Source organism: Triticum aestivum, chromosome 5A (assembly GCF_018294505.1).
Source record: "Triticum aestivum cultivar Chinese Spring chromosome 5A, IWGSC CS RefSeq v2.1, whole genome shotgun sequence".
Lineage (NCBI taxonomy): Eukaryota > Viridiplantae > Streptophyta > Magnoliopsida > Poales > Poaceae > Triticum > Triticum aestivum.
This window is the reverse complement of record NC_057806.1, coordinates 134,087,911-134,108,103: the sequence shown is the minus strand read 5'-3', so window position 1 is coordinate 134,108,103 and position 20,193 is coordinate 134,087,911.

Here is a 20,193-nt window from a genome sequence, read left to right as displayed (position 1 = left end):
GGTAGAAACTTTGGGGCACTCTTTGAAGTTCTTTGTGTTGGTTGAATAGATGAATCTTAGATTGTGTGATGCATATCGTATAATCATACCCACAGATACTTGAGGTGACATTGGAGTATCTAGGTGACATTAGCGTTTTGGTTGATTTGTGTCTTAAGGATTAATCCTAGTACGAACTCTAGGATAGATTGAACGGAAAGAATAGCTTCCTGTTATTTTGTCGGTGTTTTGGGAACGGGGGTCCCCAGACTTGCCTGCCTGCGGCCCACGGCGTGGCTCTGCGAGCGGGGCCGTCTGACCCATCCTCACCAGCAAGCACTCAAGACCCTCGCGAGGGGCCAATCCTCGCGAGGCGGACGACACAAGACCTCCTCAGGAGCGGCCTCACCAGGATGGCTTGCAAGGGGCGGAGAGTTCAAGGCGAGGCAAACCTCGCGAGGTTCCAGTGACGTGAGCCGTGAAGATCAAGGCCAGGCGGGCGCCAGCACGCACAATGTCCTTGTTTCCTCTTCGGTGCTAAGGGAGCAAGTGCAGGCACGGAGTACCAAAGGATCAAGCAAAGGTTTCCATATTGGTGCAATGATACCAAGACCAGAAGGACGGCAAGACGGAGGTCACCGTGGAGCCCAAGATGGCGTCACCACCAGAGCCTTTGGCAGGCGAAGACTGCTTTTGTCAGGATAGGTTGTACTAGTTGTCCCCCTTCAAATTGGCCATTGTGGGATCCATTCCCGTTCAATATTTGGGAAGAGGACCAAGGCCACTATAAATAGGACTAACCACCACCGTAGCTAGGGACGACCTCATCTGAGACTAGAACTAGTCCATCCCCGCAATCACATCCGCCAAGCACAAGAACACCTCTCCTCAGGAGGCTGTTCTTCCCCTTGTACTGTTCATCCCCAGCCCAAGAGGCAATCCACCACCACCACACTGGAGTAGGGTATTACACCACAACAGTGGCCCGAACCAGTATAAATCTTGTGTCCTTTGTGTTGCGAGTTTGTCGAGTTAATTCGTAAGATCTTAGCTGAGTTAGGACGTGGATCGGTAGGGGGGAGATCTTCACGCGCACCCAAGTGTTCGAACCTTGAGGGTTTTGCCGGAACCCGTGACCTGACATACTCCCTCCATTCCATAATGTATAGATTTTTTGAAAAGTCAAATGTCACAAACTTTGACCAAGTTTGTGGAGAAAAATATTTACATCTAGAGTGCGAAACATATATCACTAGATTCATCTTAAGATGTAGTTTCACACTATATATTATTGGTATTGTAGATATAAATAGTTTTCTCTACAAACTTGGTCAAAGTTTGCAAAGTTTGACTTTTCAAAAAATCTATAGGCACTACATTATGGAACGGAGGGAGTATTTTACTACAGACTGTTGAATAGATCGATCAGAAAGGATAACTTTGAGGTGGTTTCGTACCCTACAATAATCTCTTCGTTTGTTCTCTGCTATTAGTGACTTTGGAGTGACTCTTTGTTGCATGTTGAGGGATAGTTATATGATCCAATTATGTTATTATTGTTGAGAGAACTTGCACTAGTGAAAGTATGAACCCTAGGCCTTGTTTCAACGCATTGCAATACTGTTTTCGCTCACTTTTATCATTAGTTACCTTGCTGTTTTTATATTTTCAGATGACAAAAACCTATATCTACCATCCATATTGCACTTGTATCACCATCTCTTCACCGAACTAGTGCACCTATACAATTTACCATTGTATTGGGTGTGTTGGGGACATAAGAGACACTTTTCTATTTGGTTGCAGGGTTGTTTGAGAGAGACCATCTTCATCCTATGCCTCCCACAGATTGATAAACCTTAGGTCATCCACTTGAGGGAAATTTGCTGCTGTCCTACAAACCTCTGCACTTGGAGGCCCAACAACGTCTACAAGAAGAAGGTTGTGTAGGACATCAAGCTCTTTTCTGGCGCCGTTGCTGGGGAGGTTAGCACTTGAAGGTATATCTTTAGATCTTGCAATCGAATCTTCTAGTTTCTTGTTTTATCACTAGTTTAGTCTGTAAAAGAAAACTACAAAAAATTAGAATTGAGGTTGCCCCATATGCTTCATCTTTTTAATATATTCCGTGAAAATAAGGATTCCGATAATTGTGCCAAAGTGTTAGAAGAAGAATGCATTAAAATGTTTGGCACTAAATCTTTAAATGATGAGCATGATTGCAATGTCGTTAGTATGAATCCTTTGAATATCCATGATGCTAATGATATGCGCCACAAGCTTGGGGATGCTATGTTTGATGCAGATGAGATTTTTCATCCTCCAAGTTTTGATGAGAATATTTATTATGATGATAGCATGCCTCCTATTTATGATGATTATATTGATGAAAGTGGGTTTGGAAGAGTGTCAAATTTAGGAAGTAATGATCCCATGCTACCTCTTGAGCACTGCGTTGGTTTTCCCTTGAAGAGGAAAGGGTGATGCAGCAATGTAGCGTAAGTATTTCCCTCAGGTTTTGAGAACTAAGGTATCAATCCAGTAGGAGGCCACACATGAGTCCCTCGCACCTACACAAACAAATAAAATCCTTGCAACCAACGCAATAAAGGGGTTGGCAATCCCTTCATGGTCACTTACGAAAGTGAGATCTGATAGATATGATAAGATAATATTTTTGGTATTTTTATGATAAAGATGCAAAGTAAAGAAAGCAAAATAAACGGAAAAGGAAATAGCTTGTTGACGGAAGATTAATATGATGGAAAATAGACCCGGGGGCCATAGGTTTCACTAGTGGCTTCTCTCGAGAGCATAAGTATTACCATGGGTAAACAAATTACTGTCGAGCAATTGACAGAATTGAGCATGGGTATGAGAATATCTAGGTATGATCATGTATATAGCTATCACGTCCGAGACAAGTAGACCGACTCCTGCCTGCATCTACTACTATTACTCCACACATCGACTGCTATCCAGCATGCATTTAGAGTATTAAGTTCAAAAGAATAGAGTAACGCTTTAAGCAAGATGACATGATGTAGAGGGATAAACTCATGCAATATGAAATAAACCCCATCTTGTAATCCTCGATGGCAACAATACAATACGTGCCTTGCTGCCCCTACTGTCACTGGGGAAGGACACCGCAAGATTGAACCCAAAGCTAAGCACTTCTCCCATTGCAAGAAAGATCAATCTAGTAGGCCAAACAAAACTGATAATTCGAAGAGACTTGCAAACATAACCAATCATACATAAAAGAATTCAGAGAAGATTCAAATACTGTTCATAGATAAACTTGATCATAAACCCATAATTCATCGGTCTCAACAAACACACCACAAAAGAAGATTACATCAAATAGTTCTCCACAAGAGAGGGGGAGAACTTTGTATTGAGATCCAAAAAGAGAGAAGAAGCCATCTAGCTAAAAATTATGGACCCGAAGGTCTGAAGTAAACTACTCACACTTCATCGGAGAGGCTATGGTGTTGATGTAGAAGCCCTCCGTGATCGATGCCCCCTCCGGCGGAGCTCCGGAAAAGGTCCCAAGATGCGATCTCACGGGTACAAAAAGTTACGGCGGTGGGATTAGGGTTTTGGCTCCATATCTAGTAGTTTGGGGGTACATAGGTATATATAGGAGGAAGAAGTACGTCGGTGGAGCAACATCCGCCAGCCTCCATGATCTAAGGTCATAATGATGGATTTCCCTTGCATGTAGCAGGGACTCGTCAAGTCAGGCAGTTGCCGAGGCAGCATGGGGAAGCGGAGACGCCCATGTCCAATCAACCACCACGTGTCGACCATGGCCGCAGGCCATTGGGGCCCACGGCGCTTCGCCCTTGACCCTTGGCTTCGCCTCGAAGCCAAGCCCGAGCACGTCTTGGGCCCGGGGGCTACTGTCGGCGTTGTGGGAACGAGGGTCCCCAGACTTGCCTGCCTGTGGCCCACGGCGTGGCTCTACGAGCGGGCCCATACAACCCATCCTCACCAACAAGCACTCAAGACCCTCGTGAGGGGCCAAGCCTTGCAAGGCGGATGACACAAGACCTCCTTAGGAGCGGCCTCACCAGGCTGGCTCGCTAGGGGCGGAGATTTCAAGGCGAGGCAAACCTCGCGAGGTTCCAGTGACGTGAGCCATGACGATCAAGGCCAGGCGGGCACCAACACACATAGTGTCTTGTTTCCTCTTTGGTGCTAAGGGAGAAAGTGCAGGCCAGAGTACCGAGGCATCAAGCAAAGGTTTCCATATTGGTGCAATGAGACCAAGACCAGAAGGACGGCAAGATGGAGGTCACCATGCATCCCAAGACGGCGTCACCACCAGAGCCTTTGGCAGGCGAAGACTACCTTTGTCAGGATGGGTTGTACTAGCTGTCTCCCTTCAAATTGGCCGTTGTGGGATCTGAGGGAGTCCTGGATTACGGGGTGTTCGGGTAGCCGGACTATACCTTCAGCCGGACTCCAGGACTATGAAGATACAAGATTGAAGACTTCGTCCCGTGTCCAGATGGGACTTTCCTTGGCGTGGAAGGCAAGCTTGGCGATGCGGATATTCAAGATCTCCTACCATTGTAACCGACTCTGTGTAACCCTAACCCTATCCGGTGCCTATATAAACCGGAGGGTTCTAGTCCGTAGGACAACTTCATCATACAACAATCATACCATAGGCTAGCTTCTAGGGTTTAGCCTCCTTGATCTCGTGGTAGATCTACTCTTGTACTACCCATATCATCAATATTAATCAAGCAGGAGTAGGGTTTTACCTCCATCGAGAGGGCCCGAACCTGGGTAAAAACATCGTGTCCCTTGTCTCCTGTTACCATCCGCCTAGACGCACAGTTCGGGACCCCCTACCCGAGATCCGCCGGTTTTGACACCGACATTGGTGCTTTCATTGAGAGTTCCTCTGTGTCGTCACTTTTGGGCTCGATGGCTCCTTTGATCATCAACGACGATGCGGTCCAGGGCGAGACTTTTCTCCCTGGACAGATCTTCGTCTTCGTCGGCTTTGCACTGCGGGCCAATTCGCTTGCCCACCTGGAGCAGATCGAAAGCTACGCCCCTGGCCATCAGGTCAGGTTTGGAAGCTTAAACTACACGGCAGACACCCGCGGGGATTCGTTCTTCGACGGATTCAAGCCACAGCTGAGCGCGTCGCACTGCATCGAGAGGCATGATCTAGCTCTGCCGCTGAACAGTGCCCTGGAGGCCGCACAAGCACCGGTTCCGACCCTTTATTCAGAGCCTATTGCGCCAATCGAGGACAAGCGGTTGGACGTCGCCTCGGGGGCTACGATCTCAAAGGCGATCGAGCCGACCGTCAGCCCCGCGTTCCGCACGGCCCGTGACTCCAAGGAGCCGGATTCCTCTCCGAACTCCGAACCCCCCACGCCCCTGCCGATCGAATCCAATTGGGCGCTAATAATGGAGTTCACCGCCGCAGACATCTTTCAGCACTCTCCTTTTGGCGACATCCTAAATTCTCTAAAGTCTCTCTCTTTATCAGGAGAGCCCTGGCCGGACTACGGTCAGCGAGGATGGGATACGGATGATGAAGAAATTCAAAGCCCACCCACCACCCACTTGGTAGCCATTGTCGACAATTTAAACGACGTGCTCAACTTCGACTTCACAAACATCGACAGCATGGACGACGATGCAGGAGATACAGATGAGCCAACGCCCATAGGGCATTGGACAGCCACCCCATCTCACAATGTGTACATGGTGGATACCCCTAAAGGAAACGACAACGAGGAAAAAGGGGATGGAACGGGGGACCGATCCCTCGAAAAGCAATCAAAGCGTCGGCGTAAACACCGACCCAAGCCCCGCCTCGATAAAGACCCAGCCATAGAGCAGGACGAGCCAGTAGATGACGAGCAGGCCTTAGAGCAACCGTCCGAACAGGGCAACGCGGATAGAGAAACTGAACATCCCTCCCCCGGCGAAAACGGCACTCCGGACGACCTTACGCCGGATAAACCAACGAAGCAGAAGAATCTCCACAAGAGGCTCGTTGCAACAGCATGCAGCCTGAAAAAGCAGAAGCGGAAGCTAAAAACGGCGGAAGATGCACTCAGGATCCGATGGAGCAAAGTAATCAATACCGCAGATAAATACGGCGATAGTCGCCGCACTAATAGCTATCCGAAGAGAAAGCTACTGCCCGAATTCGACAAAGAGGCCCTAGAGCCCTCGCATTCCAAAAATAAGAAAGCCACACGGTCGGATAGACGAACCCATGGCCAGCATAAAGCGGCAAACAGCGTTGCACTTAAATCGGCATGCGACCCACTTAAGGATTCACATCAGGGCCCAGTTAGGTCCATTTATGGGCCAAGAAATCAAGCTCTCGTAAGCAATGCAATAAAGCCATCATCAGAATCCAGCACACCCAAATACAGGGGCGCCGCACACCCCCTATGTTTCACCGATGAGGTCCTAGACTATGAATTTCCAGAGGGATTCAAACCCGTAAACATAGAGGCATATGATGGAACAACAGACCCTGGAGTCTGGATCGGGGATTATATCCTCCACATACATATGGCTAGAGGAGATGACCTCCACGCCATTAGATACTTACCTCTTAAGCTTAAAGGGCCAGCCCGGCATTGGCTTAAAAGCCTTCCTGAAAACACAATCGGAAGTTGGGAAGAACTCGAGGACACTTTCCGAGCAAATTTTCAAGGGACCTATGTCCGCCCTCCGGATGCAGACGATCTTAGTCACATAACTCAACAGCCCGGAGAATCAGCTCGGCAATTCTGGAATAGATTCCTCACTAAAAAGAATCAGATAGTCGACTGTACGGATGCCGAAGTCTTAGCAGCTTTCAGGCATAACGTCCGAGACAAATGGCTCGCCAGACACCTCGGCCAAGAAAAGCCAAGAACAATGGCCGCACTAACAAGCCTCATGACCCGCTTTTGTGCAGGAGAGGACAGCTGGTTGGCAAGATGCAGCCCCAGCGACCCAAGTACATCCGAAACTAGGAATGGAAATGGAAAACCACGACGCAACAAGGACCGTCGCCGGACTAAGGAAAAAAGTCCGAAGAGCACGGCAGTCAACGCCGGATTCAAAAGCTCACGACAGAATCAGACAAAGCCACCCCTCCAGGATAACAGGGATGATCCATCCAACTTAAACAAAATCCTGGACATGATATGTCAAATACACAGTACTCCCGGTAAGCCTGCTAACCATACCCATAGAGATTGTTGGTTTTTCAAACAATCCGGCAGACACAACGCCGAACACAAGGGGCTCGACACACCAAGCGAAGACAAGGACGAACCCCAAAAGCAGAGCACCAGGAAACAAAAGAACTTCCCACAAGAAGTAAAAACAGTAAACTCACTTCACATAACAAAACGTGCGGCGCCCATAAAGGTACGCACCACACGACCTATCCCAAAGGGGTCCCGCCATTGGTTGTCAAAACCAATCATCTTCGATCGGCTGGATCATTCTAGAAGTATCAGGAACGCAGGCTGGACTGCCTTGGTACTCGATCCAATAATTGGCGGACTCTAGTTTTCAAATGTCCTTATGGACGGCGGCAGTGGACTAAACTTGATATATCAGGACACAATCCGCCGCATGGGGATAGACCCAGCAAGAATCCGCCGCAGCATAACCGCCTTTCAAGGGGTCATGCCTGGTCCGGACACCCATTGCATGGGTTTTCTCCGGCTCGAAGTTATATTTGGCTCTACCGATAACTTCCGTCGCGAAAAGCTGACCTTCCACATCATCCCATTCTCCAGTCGCTATCAAGCACTACTGGGACGTGAAGCTTTCGCCCGCTTTAACACAATACCGCATTATGTGTCTCTAACGCTTAAGATGCCCGGTCCACGAGGCATCATCTCTTTGAAGGGGAAGCATTGATGTGCCCCTCCCCCAAGCGGAGGACTGTGCGGCTGCTTTGACAGCCCCACAATAAAATGGCTTCACCGGCCAAAAATTTCGGAATATGTCATTAAAGACCACGAACGCGGATAAACGAGTTCGGTACAAAATCATCATTGATGCAGGCTTAGTGGCCATATACCCCCGCACTAGGGGCTCCGTACATATACAATAAGAGACAATAAAGCTCAGTTCTATATATTTTACTTTATACTTTGCTTATTTTAAACTTTTGTTCAGCACGACCCATTTTCAGCTTAGTTCCTCTCTTTCGCAGATGAACATCGTGCGGCACCCGTCCAGGATACGGCACAACGGAGACACAGGCGCAGACGTGCAGTAGGGACCCGTCCTAAGGATTCTTTTTAGATTAAGACCCTGCATAAACCTTTTTTACTGTCCCTTGTTGCTACATATCCCCTGGTTTTCTTTGATATATCCAAGGAGGAGGCTGGCGTCTTGGCATGTGGCCACGTCAGAATTTTTGCGCGTACCTGGACACTAGGGGCTTTTTAATAAAGAGTGTTGTTTTGCCCGCACTCATAAAGACCGAACACCTTAGGGAGTGTTCGGCGTCGCGGGTTTTGGCATTATATGCATCAGCTCCGAATCATGTCTTTGGTCAAATGTTGGGTTGCCCGGCTCCTGAGTTCGGCTACCTTACGTTCCGCTCTATCGGCTAAGGTAGCACCAGGAGAACTACTGCGATTGTGCCCCGGTTAGGCCGGGCGAGCGCCTCAGTAGAGAAAGCCGAAAACTGACTGTCATGATGTAGCGTGAGACTGGTCAGCCACCCGATGACCTGTCGGAATCTATAGGATTCCCCCGTTTTAACGAAGGGCCATTTCCCGGCCAGGCACATACGCGCCCCGAACTCGGGCGAGCGCAGTCGCCACCAAGGGGCTACCTAAATAGTCCCGCTGTCAAGCTCCTATGGCTAAGTGAAAGTGTTAAAGCATTATAGTCCGGTTGCCTGGCCCGCTGCGCTATCACCTCCTTTGTAGGACCAAGACGTTGGGTTAAGTGTGAAAATGCGTCTTCTGCGAGCACCCCCACACTATGTGCGTGGGGGATGAAGCCAACGACTGCCATCTTTCAGATTTTATATATATCTTAAAACGGCCGCACAGGAGGCGTTCCCAATACTTGAAGGCACAAGTATAAAAGGCCACTACAATTTATCAAAATATTGCTTTATAATTACATATGCTATCATAACATAGCATCCTTCGAGCACTGCGTCTCTATTACACGAGCGCCTTCAATGACTTCCTGAAAATAGTGCTTGGAGGGTACTCGGCTTTTGTCCGAATCTCGGGACGCAACAACGGTGGTCTCCATCTCTGCCCAGTACGTCTTGACACGGGCAAGAGCCATCCGTGCGCCCTCTATGCATGCTGACCTCTTCATCGCATTAATACGCGGCACCGCGTCAAGGAATTGCTGCACCAAGCTGAAATAACTCTTTGGCTCCGATCTCCCAGGCCACAGATGACCCATGACATACTTCATGGCGAGTCCGGACAATCTATTCAGTTCGGCCCATTGAGCCAGGTGATCATCCACTGCTAGTGGACGCTCTGGATTGTGGAACTGTGACCAGAAAAGCTTTTCCACTTCGCGATCTTTTGGATCTCGAAAGTGTTCGGTCGCATCAGCAGCACTTGCTGCCAAATCCAGATAGGTGTCCTCCACACTCCACATCCGGTCCAACGGAGCAAACTTCAGATCGCAAAACTTCCTCCGCAACATAAAGGGCTTTCCAGCCGTAATCTGTTCGGCCTGACGCAGCTCCTCCTTCGCAGATCTCGTCGCAGAGTGAGCGTCCTTGGCATCGGCAACGACCTTCTCTAAGTCCGTCTGTCTCGCCCGGTCTTTTTTCTCAAGAAGTTTGCAACCGTCTGCAGTGCTCTTTAACTTCTCGGCCATCTCGGCCATCTCTTCTTTGCTTCGGCAGTGAGTAGCCTGTTCGGCTCTCAGCTCTTCAAGGGCCTTCTCGGCAGCCGCATCGCTTTTTCTGGCTTGCTCCTTAGCTCGGGCAAGTTCTGCCCTAAGATTCTCTACGACGGCCGTACCATCTGCGTCAAGCACACACATTGTAAGACACTGGCATGAAGCTCCTCTTACCTGATGCCGCCCGAGGAATTACATACCTTGAGCCTCATCAAGCCGCTTGTTGACAAGCGCGATGTCGGCATCTGCCATGTCCAGTTGCCGCTTTAGTTCGGCCAAATCATCAGTTCGGCTTGATTCCGGACACCTCGCCACCTACATTCAAAGGCGACATTTTAGACCTGGGATTATGATCCTCTGCATGCCATCATTTCTTGACAACGCGCATAGTCTCAGGGGCTACTATCTACACAGGGCGCATCTTACCTATGTGCAACCGACAAAAGTGTACATTATCTAACGTACCTCAAAACCCGTTAGTAAACTTTTGACGGCCCCATGCAATCCGCTTTCTGCGGATGAAATCCTTTCAATCACCATGCCCATCAATGCACGATGCTCCTCTGAGATAGAAGATCGCCCCAGCAGAATCTTTAGCTCCTCCGACCGAGCACCAGACGGTGCCGAACTTGTCCTATGGCCTCTTTCGAAGGCTGGACGCGGAGAACCTTGGGGGGCCACATAGCTATCTTCCGCCCCTGCTAGAGTCAGAGAAACCCTCCACGACGACACCTCAGGGTCGCCTGCCTCGCTAGGCGGTATGGCAGGGGGAGGCGTCCCGCTCTCCATCATCTCCGGAAGAAGATCCCCCGAAGACGAGCTCTGCTCAGAAGGGCTGAGGTCCGAGCCACAAGGTAAAATTTCGGTTAATCTTCTCAGATATAAATCAAGGATTTCTCTCATCCCTCAAAAGGAAAACCTCTCTCTACTTACGGCTCGCTGGAGGGCTGATCCCTTTGAGGGCGTAGTTCGGCCGAGGAACTCCCCGGCATCGGACCCTCTAACGAGGATTTTCTCCCCCGCTTCGAGGCCATGGTCTCCAGGTCGTCAGAGGCGGCCCTCTTCTTCCCCTTAGGTGAGGAATTGTCGGTTCCTCCCTTCGGAGCAGCCTCCTTCAAGGAGGCCATAGTTCCCTTGTCCTTCCACTTACTTACCTCCAAAGGCATTATCTTCAACATCCTGACAAGCACGGGATCTGGCCTGGTTTCGGGAAGGGGAGCCGGACACCTGATCAGCTTTGCCTTCGCTATCCACTCCTGTTTAAAAGGACAGCTCTTTTAGGGGCAAGTTTATGACGATTATATGGATAGTAGGACTGGGCACAAGGTTACTTACTTGGGTATCCGGGCGATTGCAGCTTAGGCCTGCGTCCTCGGTCAAATCCGGACACATCATTTGTGATCCGAAGAACCGTTTATACATCTCCACGGGCGTTGCGCCCATGAAATTCTGGAGAGCGCGCGGTCCCTCTGGATTAAACTCCCACAGGCGAAGGGAGCGACGTTTGCCGGGCAGTATCCGGCGAATCAACATGGCCTGCGTCACCTTGACCAGGCTGAGGTCTCCTTCTAAGAGATCCCTAATGCGGCCCTGCAACAAGGGCATGTCTTTGGGTAACCCCCAATCTAACCCTTTCCTGACCCATGACGTTAGCCGTGGTGGGGGACCCGAGCGAAAGGCAGGAGGCGCCACCCACTTGGTGCTCCTGGGAGCGGTGATATAGAACCACTCTCATTGCCACAAGCCAAGCTCCTCGTGAAAAGAGCCCTCGGGCCATGGAGCATCAGCATTCTTACTTATGACAGCGCCTCCGCACTCTGCGTGCCGTCCCTCGATCATCTTCGGCTCCACTCCAAAAGTCTTGAGCCATAATCCGAAGTGAGGAGTAACATGGAGGAACGCTTCGCACACAACGATGAATGAGGAAATTTGGAGGATGGACTCCGGAGCTAAGTCATGAAATTCCAGCCCGTAATAAAACAGCAGCCCCCTCACGAAGGGATCCATCGGGAAGCCTAACCCCCGAAGGAAGTGAGACATGAAGACTATGCTCTCACCGGGCTGGGGACTGGGAATGGCCTGCCTTTGAGCAGGCAACCTATGCGAAATTTCAGCGGTCAAGAACTTAGCCTCTCTCAACTTTAGCACGTCCTCCTCCATGACGGAGGAAGGCATCCATCGGCCTTGAAGGTCGGAACCGGACATTGTCGAAGGTCCGAAGCGCTTGGAATCTGGAGCCTAGGGTGTTGGAACTCAAGGCGACGGGCAAAATCGTTTGAGATTGGAAAAAGGAGTAAGGCCTTGGTCTCTTTATAAGAGGTTGAATACCAAGAGCCCCTCCTGTAACCGTTTGGGACTCGCCTTTAATCGAGGAAACATGCTAACGGGCACGATTGGGTTACCCACGTCCGTATGGATGAGAATCCCGTAAAAGGGGGGACACGATCTCTGCTTTGACAAGACGTGCCAAGGAAACCGCCTCGCTAAACATGCTGAGGTGGAAAAGTAAAAATGATTCGAGTAAAGGACTTGGCCGTAGAGTGATGTCACGCTGCGGAATACGTCAGCAGATTAAATTTTTGTTGATATTATTCTCTCTATGGCAATATGTGGAAACTTATTTTGCAGAGCCGGACACTATCCTTGGTGTTTAAAATCTTCTTGAAGAACTTGGAGGAGGAACCCGCCTTGCAATGCCGAAGACAATCTGCGCGCCGGACTCGTCGTCATTGAAGCCTGGTTCAGGGGATACTGAGGGAGTCCTGGATTAGGGGGTGTTCGGGTATCCGGACTATACCTTCAGCCGGACTCCAGGACTATGAAGATACAAGATTGAAGACTTCGTCCCGTGTCCGGATGGGACTTTCCTTGGCGTGGAAGGCAAGCTTGGCGATGCGGATATTCAAGATCTCCTACCATTGTAACCGACTCTGTGTAACCCTAACCCTATCCGGTGCCTATATAAACCGGAGGGTTCTAGTCCGTAGGACAACTTCATCATACAACAATCATACCATAGGCTAGCTTCTAGGGTTTAGCCTGCTTGATCTCGTGGTAGATCTACTCTTGTACTACCCATATCATCAATATTAATCAAGCAAGAGTAGGGTTTTACCTCCATCGAGAGGGCCCGAACCTGGGTAAAAACATCGTGTCCCTTGTCTCCTGTTACCATCTGCCTAGACGCATAGTTCGGGACCCCCTACCCGAGATCCGACAGTTTTGACACCGACAGGATCCCTTCCCGTTCAATATTTGGGAAGAGGACCAAGGCCACTATAAATAGGACTAGCCACCACTGTAGCTAGGGACGACCTCATCTGAGACTAGAACTAGTCCATCCCCGCAATCACATCCACCAAGCACAAGAAGACCTCTCCTCAGGAGGCTGTTCTTCCCCTTGTACTGTTCATCCTCATCGCAAGAGCCAATCCACCATCACCACACTTCAGTAGGGTATTACACCACAACGGTGGCCCGAACCAGTATAAATCTTGTGTCATTTGTGTTGCAAGTTCGTCGAGTTAGTTCGTAAGATCTTAGCTGAGTTAGGACGTGGATCGGTAGGGGGGAGATCTTCGCGCACACCCCAGTGTTTGAACCTTGAGGGTTTTGCCGGAACTCGTGATCCGACATTTGGCGCGCCAGGTAGGGGTGCGCCGAAACTCCCCTTTCGTCCCTCCGCGTCCTATCGTCTCATCGTCTCCATGTTGGATGCTCGCCGCGCTCGCACCGAGCGCCAAGCTGCCCTCGCTGCCCGTGTTGCTCAAATGGCTCCCGTTAGTGGGCCGCCTCATCATTCTCCGTCGCCTGTCGCCAACGCCGCCACCGGCCCGGCGGGAAACGAGCAGGAAGCATCCTTGCTGCACCCCTCGGTGCGACGGGACGGCCGCACTGCCACTCCATCGCTGACCCTGGCCAGTTCATCGTCCCACGCTCATCATGCTCCCGTGGACGCGCATGACTCTCTATGCATGGCGCGCGAGCTCCTGCGCTATCGCCCAATTGACGACCTCTACGAGGACTGGCTCGACTACATCGCCGAGCTTGTCAGCGCCGCAGGGGGCTCCCCTGCGCCGTCCCTCTCGCTACCTTGCTCTCCGCCAGCCGCGGGCGGCGTGGCCCAAGAAGCGCCTCCACCACCCCTGCCCCAAAACGGAGTCTTGGCGCCCAGGCGCGTGGCCCCTCGGCGCGACCTGCCGCGTCTGGTGCCCGTGCAAGAAGAAAGAAGCTGCCAAGAAGTCCCTCGACCGCGAGAAAATGCCCCCGCGCTCCCTGCGCCACCACGGCAAAACCGCGTGCCGCTTGTGGCGGTATTGCCGGACCCCATCAAGGACAAGTTCAAGCCGGACCTGCCTCCTCGTTACGACGGCACCGCCGACCCCGCGGAGTTCCTGCAGCTCTACGAGCTGAGCATCGAGGCAGCCAACGGCGATGAGAAAGTCATGGCGAACTAGTTTCCCATGGCTCTCAAGGATGGTGCCCACTCCTGGCTCCTGAACCTGCCTCCAGGCTCGATCTCCTCCTAGGACAAGATGCACGACCATTTCGTCGCCAACTTCTAGGGCACTCGCGACCGCCCACCGGCTGCAAGTGACCTGCGTCGCATCAAGCAACAACCAGGAGAGACCCTCCAGAAGTACATCCAGTGCTTCAACAACATTCACCTCAAGATCCCCAAGGTGACGGACAAGGCCATCATCTTTGCATTTTCCGATGGCGTCCGCGACGTCAAGATGAAGGAGGAGCTCGCCATCCATGAGGAGTTGTGCACGTCTCTAGAGCTGTTCAACCTGGCGACCAAGTGCACAAGAGCTGAGGAGGGGCGCCTCTCCCTCCCTGAACTCCCGGCTATGGACCCGGAGGAGAAGAAAGCCAAGGCCAAAGACGTGAAGCACAAGGGAGCAGCCGTGCTCACGGCGGAGTTGGACACAAAGCGCGGCAGGGACCAGCCCGAGTCATCCAAGAGCCGCCGACCGTTCTGCGCCTTCCATAACCTACATAGCCACAACACTAGCGGCTGTCAAGAGCTCAGAGCCATTCGAGAAGGACGCTTCGGTCGACGCCCTGAGCGCAACGACCGGGGCTACGGCCGAGGAGGAGGACATGGTGGCGGACGCTAAGATGACCATGGCCCACGCCAGGAGTGGCACGACCGGCCTCGTGAGGACCACTGGCAGGATCAGCCTCGTGAGGGCGCCTGGAGGGATCAGCCTCGTGAGGATCGTCCTCAGGGCAACGCCGGTCTCCCTCCACTGCCACCACCACCAAGAATGAATGATGAACACCACCAAGACGAGGGGGCTGGGGGCTTCCAGGAGCCGCGTGCCATCACTTGCGTCTTGGGCGGAGCTCAAGCCCCTGCCTCACAGCGTATCTTCAAGAAGTTTGCTTGCGAGGTGAACGCAGTCCTCCCCAAGCTCGAGGCCACGCGCCCGCTCAGGTGGTCCTAGTGCGCCATCACATTCAGCTCAGCAGACCAGCTCAAGTGCACGGCTACTGCCGGTGTCCTCCTGATGCTTTGTTCACTTGTCATCAGCAACGTGCAAGTCACCAAGACCCTCATCGACGCTGGCGCAGGGCTCAACGTCCTGTCTGTTGAGACGTTCGACAGCCTCCAAGTTCCGTATGATCAGCTTCAGCCCACCAAGCCTTTCTCAGGAGTGACCGACGGCTCCACCACACCGATCTGTCAGGTCCGCCTCCCAGTCACCTTCGGGCATCACAACAACTACCACACCGAGCTCACTGACTTCAACGTCGCCCACATCCGCCTGCCATACAATGCCATCCTCGGATATCCAGCCCTGCCAAGTTCATGGCCGTGACACACCACGGCTGCAACGTCCTCAAGATGCCAGGAAGCGGCGAGATCATCATAGTCCCCTGCGAAGAAAGAGATGCGGTGTGCTCCCTCGAGCGCGCCTTCCAAGCAGCGTCAATCGAAGACCCCGGCCACAATGCAGCTCGATACCCTCTGGAGGTCGTTCCCAAGAAGAAGAAGCAGCAACTCCGTGCCGGACCTCAGGAGGGCAGCACCGCAAGTGGCACCTCGTTAGGATCAGCGCCCGCATATGGGGCGCCTCCCTCTATCGCATAGGAAGGCGTGCCCAACGCCCTCCTCGGGCATGGCTCAGGGGCTCTCTTCTAGAGGGCCTCAGACCTCGCCAACGTCACGAGGGAGGCGCTCGGGCACCACTTGGAGGCGTGTTTCACGGCATGTCTCCTTCAGGAGTACACTGGGCAAGGAGTGCCCGGTGCTCAGAGTTTATCACCAAGGTATCTCAGGAGCTTCAGGAAGCAAGAACAATACGCGGCGACCACCGCCTACCTGGCGCTACTCCCCACCCAGGCGAGGGTGGTGAGCTGCGCGTCTGCATCGACATACCAGGGCTCAACCGAGTCGAATCTCAGGAGCGCTTCTGGCCTTCGCGTGTCGGGCGCTGCGAAGGTCCACCTCACAGCTATGTTCGCATGCCGTTCGGCCTGCCAAGCATGACTGCTGCCTTCCAGCGCAGTCTGTGGAGTGTCATGGTGGGTCAAGAGGCCAGGCACCACACAGTCCTGGCGGAGATGGAGACGGTCCTCAAGGAACCGCCAGGACCCCCACAGCCTCCCGAGGCTCAGGGCCCCGGTGGCTCATGAGGAGCAACCCCTTTGCCGCGTACCTTCAGCTACCTCAACACCCCTTCATCAACAGAACCAGGTGACATTTTCCAAGTTCATTTAGCTGGGAGCGCCCAGGGGGCTGCATTAATCTCAGTCCGCGTGGGTCCGTCCCTGTGGCATGTATCTTTCCTTGTTTATGTCTTTAGCTTACCTTGTTGGGGGCGCCCCTTGGGCTGCATCATCCCCAAGCCGCTCGGGCCGGACCCAGTGGCGCGTATCGTTTATGTGTTTACCTGAGATAGGTTGCCTTTCATGCTTAATCTATCTATGACTATCACCTGCTTGATTATTGCCCGTCGCATTAGCCGCATGCTGGTCGTCTTTCTTCAGGACCCTTTGCGTGAGAGGGTTAGGTACGGCGTCTATGCTCGGGCCCGTCCCTGCAGCGTCGATAAATCTAATGGTTGAGCTCTGTCTGGCGGGCTGGCCCCATTCACGTCACCTCCTGGGGCAGTTGTTGCTTGGCTTTCTCATGCGATAACCTCAGGAGATTTGTTCGACGTAGGTTGTCTAACCACCTCACAGGGCCAAGACAGCAAACAAGAACCAAGACCAGGCGCAACCCGCCTTGAGGTAGGGCCTCGTGAGTCCCGCGCTGGCTCACGAGTGCCCAGACACACCTCGTCTAGCCCTGTCATGCAAGCCACGTGTTAGGGCAAGGCTGTACATGCCCCGGGGGTTCTCCGCGGTATGGAGTCCCCTCTCACGTGCTAGAAGCGAATCAGCAATCACCACGGCGACCAGTGCCCTTCCTCACGCTAACTTGCAGGAACTTCCTAAGGGCCACAGCAGGCGGTACCGCAGACTCTCCCTCTTCCCTCATGCGATTCGCTTGCACGTTAAAAGGGGGGCTCTTGAGCATCGCACCTCAGGAGCTCCTACTGGCTCTCCAGCCCTCACCCCCTGGCCTTGACCATGACACGCGACCTGGCATACCAGCGGCGGCTGAGCTCGCTCGAGGGCCGAGACCTGAGGACGCAGAGCACCAAGAAGAACATGGAGGGGAGGGAGAGGCTCGCACGGGCCTGACCAAGGTACACTACAGTGGCCGACGGACGTGTCCGGCACGACTCGAGGAGCCGACTCCGGACAGCCAAGATAAGTTCTCGCTCTGGATCCACCATTCGCTATGGCACGAGACCCTCGCTCACTCCCTTCGCTGCCCTGCTGCGGCAACATTTTATTCCTTTCCCATCCTAAGAGAGCTGCTTGCGCGCTAAAGGGGACCTCTTGAGCATCGCGCCTCAGGAGCTCTTACTGGACCTCAGGCCGCTCACCTCCTGGCCTTAACCACGGCATGCGACCTGGCATACCAGTGATGGCTGCAGCCGCCTGGGGACCGGGACCTGTCAGCGTCGAGCACCAAGCTGCCATGGGATTGGAAACGGGGGCGAGCCTTGGCAGGATATGCACGCACAAATCTTCATAATAGGGGCTATATTGACAAAAGGCATTACAGACGCCTTACACACCCCCATGGGGTTCATTTCTTGATTCCTCGCAGGGAACAAAAGGGAAGGAATTCCTATGGAGTCCTAACTACGCGTGCCCCTTTGGATGATGCCATCATCAACAGTGGGCCACCCAAGGCCGGCGCCAACCTCATCCAGATCAGCACCGGCGGTGGCCTGACACTTTAGCTCTACTCCAGGCTTGGCGGGAGCTCAGGGGAACGTAGCTGTCGTCGCTCATCTCCGGAGACTCCACAAGCTCGGGAGAGTCGCTGGACCACCAGGAGTCGCCACTGTCGTTGGAGGAGCTGTAGGCGAGGCCCGCGGCGGGCCCAGCTGTGACACCCCGAGACCGATGTGCCAGATGTCCTACAGTTATTCGTTGTTGTTGCCTTGTCATTCGCTTGCGCATTGCATCTTTCCATGTCATCATCCGCATTGCATCTGCATGTTTTCGAAAATTTGCATCCGTCCCGGTCTCCTCATTCCGTCCGTGGTCCGTTCTGAGCCCAGACACACTTGCACGCGCCCACGGCATGTCCGAAATAATATTTTATAAGTGGCCGGGAAATGTTCTTGGAATGGGATGAAAGTTGGCGTGTGGTCTTATTATAGTGTAGATAGACCGCCTGTCAAGTTTCATCGCATTCGGAGTTCGTTTGATAGCCCAACGGATAACTATAGCGGCATTATAGTCGGTCTAACGTCAGACGTTTTCGATCTCCGGAAACAGTCGTCGTGCCTCTCTCTCTTCTCTTCTCTCAGCTCGAGCCCTTCTGCACAGTCCACTACCTACCGCCAGGCCCAACCTAACCCCTCTCGTCAGCCCGCGGACCTCCCCTCGCACGCGGCCGAAAGTTGTCCCGAACCCGACCCGAGCAGTCGTCACCGTTGGATCCGGATCATCCCCAAACGTCTACAAAATGTCTCCGTTTTGTTAATTGGGCTCTCTAGCTATTTTATCTGCAACGTCCGATTGCAATCGTACGGATGAGGTAGCCCCTAACCTAGTCTGTGAGGTATATATATACTCCACTCCTAGTCTATTTGGACAAACCCTAGAAATTAGGAGGCTTGTCCCATCAGTCCAATTCAGCCGCCGCCACATTCCAAATCCCCCTCGAAACCCCCCTGGCCGATCCAACCAACTAGTGCTCCTCCTTGGATCCCGCAGCGCACCCACCAACCAGAGCTTCTCCCGATCCTCTCTGTCCCATCCACCCATCGATCCAGCCCCGTCGGGCTCCTCTGCTCGACCTCCACGCACCCCGCAACCGTCAAACCTCGCTGACCTGCAGGCCGCGCCCTCCAGCGACCCCGCCACGCCGGCCTCCAAGACCTCTGCTCCTCTCTGTCTTCTTCTCCTTCCTCTCCCGTTTCTCTCTCTCTCACGTACCTCCCTCTCTCTCTCTCTCAGGTACTCAAGGGTAGCGCCATGGATGACCTCCTCTAGCCGATGCCGAGGCCCGCCTTTTGTAGTTCGGTGTCGCCGAAGTTCCCCCACCACCAGCAGGTCGCCGCACCTCTTCTCTGTCCTCTCCTTCCTATCTCTCTCTGACCTCCCCGCTCTCCCTCTCTTGGACTGGACAGGAACAACGACGCCATGGCGCCCGGAGCTCGAGCTTGTCCGGCCACTGTCACCGCGGATCCGGCGTGACCCTCCTCGAATACCGCGCCTGTGCCCTGGATCCACCGACCCTGCCGCCTCCAGCGACACCCTTTCGTTCCCCGATGTTCCTCGTGTCGTCTTCATTCCGCGTGAGCCAGCATCATGTGCTCCAGCGCCGCTGCTCCTCTGTCTTTCCTGTCGAACAGAGGAGACACGCCCGTAGCCTCCCTGCCTCGTGCGTCTGGGTCAGCCAGCGCCAAGCCAAGCCCAGTGCGCCAGATCCGGCCCGCCTGGCCTCCCCCTCTTCAGCTGGGCCTTGGCCCTTGGTGAGCAGCCAGCCGCCCCTGTTACAACCCATTGCCTTTTTTTTCTACCCTGCGATTTTAGCAATTATCTAGTTTGTTTAAAAAAAGCAATTATCTAGTAGTTTGGCAGTTTTGCAGATAACCCCCTAAGCTTCATTCATTTCATTACTCACAAACGGTGCATCATATGTAAAAACTTTAAATATGAAACTTGCTTAGTTTTTCATCTAGTTTAATAATATGAAACTTTCATCTATGTTTAAAATGATTAAAAAGATGTTTGATTAAATTT